The sequence below is a fragment of the Mustela nigripes genome, chromosome 4, assembly GCF_022355385.1.
Source record: "Mustela nigripes isolate SB6536 chromosome 4, MUSNIG.SB6536, whole genome shotgun sequence".
NCBI lineage: Eukaryota > Metazoa > Chordata > Mammalia > Carnivora > Mustelidae > Mustela > Mustela nigripes.
The window spans coordinates 60301937-60306200 of NC_081560.1; the positions used below are offsets into that span (position 1 = coordinate 60301937).

General features: G+C 35.8%; 1 pseudogene; it reads left to right on the forward strand.

Annotated features, from left to right (window-relative positions):
- Window positions 1-3303: 3303 nt before the first annotated feature.
- Window positions 3304-3833, forward strand: LOC132015053 (transcription factor BTF3-like; annotated as a pseudogene).
- The last annotated feature ends 431 nt before the right edge of the window (window positions 3834-4264 follow it).

Genomic DNA, 4264 nt, shown 5'->3' on the forward strand with positions numbered 1-4264 from the left:
AAATATATATTATAGGTAATAATAAATAACATATATATTTACAAATATCTTCTTTCATTTAGTAAGTTACCTTTTTTGTTTTGTTGATGCTTTCCTTCGCTGTGTGAATCTTTTTATTTTGATGTAGCCCCAACAGTTTATTTTTGCTTTTTTTCCCCTTTCCTTAGGATACATATCTGGAAAAATGTTGCTGTGGATGATGTCAGGAAAAATTACTACCTGTGCTCTCTTCTAGGACTTTTATGGTGTCATATCTCACATTTAGGTCTTTAAAACATTTTGAGTTCATTTTTGTGTGTGGTGTATGAAAGTGGTCCAGTCGTTCTTTTGCATGCTGCTGCCTAGTGTATTGGAGAGACTGTCTTTTACCTATTGTATATTCTTGCCTCTTCTGTCATAGATTAAATGATCATAGAAGCATGGTTTTATTTTTGGGCTGATCTATAGATCTTTGTGCCCATTTTGGTGCCAGTACCATGTGGCTTTAATTGCTACAGCTTTGTAGTTTATCTTGAAATCTGGAATTGCGATACATCTAGCTTTGTTCTTTTCTCAAACTTGCTTTGCCTACCCACAGTCTTTTGTGCATCCATACAAATTTTAGTATTTTTTGTTCTACTTCTGTGGCTGCTATTATTGTTGTGATAGGAATTGCATTGAGTCTGTAGATCGCTTTGGGTAGCATAAACATTTTAACAATATTAATTCTCCTAGCCCTTTTAGCATGGAATGTCTTTCCACTTCTTTGTGCCATCTTCACTTTCTTCCAGCAGTGTTTTTTAATTTTCAGAGTACAGGTCTTTCACCTCCTTGATTATGTTTATTCCTAGGTACTTTATTATTTTTAGTACAAGGGTAGATGCAAGAGTTTCCTTAATTTCTCTTACTGCTACTTTGCTCTTAGTGTATATAAACACTACTGGTTTCTGGGTATTAATTTTGTATCCAAATTCATTTATTACTTCTAATAGATTTTTGTTGAAGTCTTTATGCTTTCTATGCATAGTAGTACAAATAGTGACAGTTTAACTTCATCCTTACCGGTATGGATGCCTCTTACTTCTTTTTCTTGTCCAATTGCAGTGGCTAGGACTTCCAGTATTCTGTTAACTAAAAGTGGAGAGCGTGGACATTGTTGTCTTGTTCTTAATCTTAGAAGAAAAGCTCTTAGTTTTTCCTTGGGGTATAATGTTTGCTGCAGATTTTTCTATATGTTTTTTTTTATGTTGAGGTATGTTCTCCCTATTCCCATATCGTTGAAAGTTTTTATCATGAACAGATGTTGAAGTTTGCTAATGCTTTCCCTGCATCTATTGAAAGGGTCACATAATTTTTATTTTTTGTTTTGTTTATGTAGTGTATCACATGGTCATTTAAGTTTGAATATATTCTTTAAAAATGTTTTTTACTCCATATTTTATGTGTATGTTGCCATATTTTACATATATTTATTTGTAAATTTCTTTTTCCTTTTTTGGGGAGCAAATTCCTCTGCCTCCCTATTTTGCTTGACATTCTGTGTTTGTTCATCTAGATTAGGCAAAACAGCTACTTTGTGTAAACTTGAAGGAATGGATTGTTTCTCTTGCTATTCTCTTTTGTCATTGTCTCTGTCTTTTGTTGTTTGGAAGTGGTTCAGTCAGCCTTTGGTTCTTCTTAGGAGGAATTGCTCTCTAAATAGGTATAATATTGTGTGTTCTGTGGAGGTGGTAAGCACAGGATCTTTCTACATCACCATCTTGGACTAGAACCCTATTTATGATTTTCCTTAAGAAATACCCTTTAATTTCTTTTCAGTGTTCCAAAATTCATTGTTTATGCACCACGCCCACTGAAAAGAAATAAAATAAAACAAAATGGGTGGTGGGGGGGAGAAATACCCTTTAGTAGAGGCATCTGTTAAACATGTCCCTATTGGTCACCAAAGACCCACAGTGTCAAAGTGCCAGCTTTTTTTCGAATTTTAAGATTTGGGATGTTTTCTGGAAATCAGTTCAGTAACTGTAAATTATAATAGGCATGCATATTTTGTTCACTTTAGCCTTTATAAGTAGGAATTGCTTGCAACACTTTAATGAGACTAAAATAAAGTCATTGACTTAAACTCTGAATACTCAGATTTGTCCATAGGATTTGAGGGTAGGCAAGAAAGCAAAAAAGTTAGTAATTCTGTCTTATAGTTAGAAAAGCTAAAGCAGAGACATCATTAAATGAGTTTCACAGAGTTAGAGAGAGTAGGCAATGTCAAGTCTAGAACATAAAGAATCTTAAGCCATTATCTTTCAGTCTATGAAAATTAAGTCAGAATGATTAATCCTGGGCACCTGGGTGGCCCTGTCATTTAAGTATCTGCCTTTGGCTCAGGTCATGATTCCAGGGTTCTGGGATCGAGTCCCACATCGGGACTGAGCCAGGGGCTCAGAGGGGAGTCTGCTTTGCCCTCTACTCTCCCTACTTGCTTGTGATCTTTCTCTCTCTCTCTCTCTCAAATAAATGGATAAAATCTCTTACAAAAATAATTCTCTCAGTAAAACTTCCTGGTTACACTTTGTGCTTGTGGAAGTACAAGAATTTCTATCCTGTAAGTTTTCACCCATTCCCCCAAAGAAATGATAATACAAATAGCTAACTACAAGTATGAATAACCCCAAATAATACCATGGTGGGATGCAGCCTGTCTTATGAAATGTCTATGAAATTTTTACATCACCAGAGAAGTCATCCTTGGTTTCCTTAACCCACAAAAAATAAGTTAAGCAGTCAAATTGTAGGTAAATCTCATACAAATAGACAAATATGTTCTAAATACTTTGCTTTGCCCCATATTTTAAAAAGTAATTTTATATTTACATACACACAGAAATTGAATAAACTTTGATTTAAAATTTTCAACTCTTCTTTTTAGAAAATGCCAGTCTATAGGACTTCAATTGGAAAGGAAATCTTTTGTAATAGTACATAAATCACCTCCTGACAATATTAATAGGCATTTCCTAATTCCATATATTGTATTCATTTTATCAAACAGGAAATGCAAATTCCCATTCTTTGTTATTCTCCCATTAAAGATATGCCACTTCATTGAATTAGAGACTTTTGTTGAACACAAGCCAACCATTAAAATGAGATTATGAATAAGAAACACACATATTCATCCTACCACTTTCATTTGTAAAAGTTCATGAGAACTCTAGCTGCCATCTTGCTCCCCCGCCTGTGTGCACCTAATCTCAGCTGGTCCACCTGAGACTCCCTAAGCACCAACCCTATTCCCCCACGCAGTCCCATTTCTGCTCCAACAAGATGAAAGAAACTATCATGAACCAAGTGAAATTTACCAAACTGCAAGCACAAGTGTGCCCTGGTGGGAAAGGGACTGCTTGAAGAAAGTTGATGGCTCATAGAATGGCTATAGCAGATGATTAAAAAAACAAAACAAAACAAAACAAAACAAAACAAAACAAAAAACCCTTCAGTTCTCCCTAAAGAAGTCAGGGATAAATAATATCTCTGGCATTGAAGAAGTGAATATGTTCACAAACCAAGGAACAGTGATCCATTCTGACAACCCCACAGTTCAGCTATCGCTGGCAGAGAACACTTTCTCCATCATAGACCACGCTGAGACAAAGCCGCTGACAGACATGCTTCCCAGTATCTTAAACCAAGTTGGTGCAGACAGTCTGACTAGCTGAAGAAGACTGGCTGAAGCTCTGCCTACACAGTCTGTGGGAGGAAAAGCCCCATTTGGTACCAGAGAGGATAATGATGATGATGAAGTTCCACATTTTGTGGAGAATTTTGATGAAGCTTCCAAGAATGAGGCAAACTGAATTGAGTCAACTTTTGAAGAAGGGAAAACTTGAAGAAGTTACTGGGAAGCTGCTATCTTATATTATGACTGCCTTATAAATTTTGTTCATGGCTCTGATAAATCTAGATCTCTAATATTTTTAAACCCAGGCCCCTTGGACACTGCAGCTCTTTTCAGTTTTTGCTTACACACAATTCATTCTTTGCAGCTAATTAAACTGAGGAAGCCTGGGAATAAAGTTTGAAACAAGGTTAATAAAGTTCTTTGCCTGGGGAAAAAAAAGTGTGGGAGACTAGGAGAGAATAATGAAACATCTAAGTAGTTCTGTCCTAACACAAGAGGGGATGCATCACTTTTCAGAGCCCCACACTTACATGGGCCTTCATTTGTATTTTTCTCCCCAAATATTATTTTATCTTGTAAATATTAAGGACTGGCTTACATATAAAT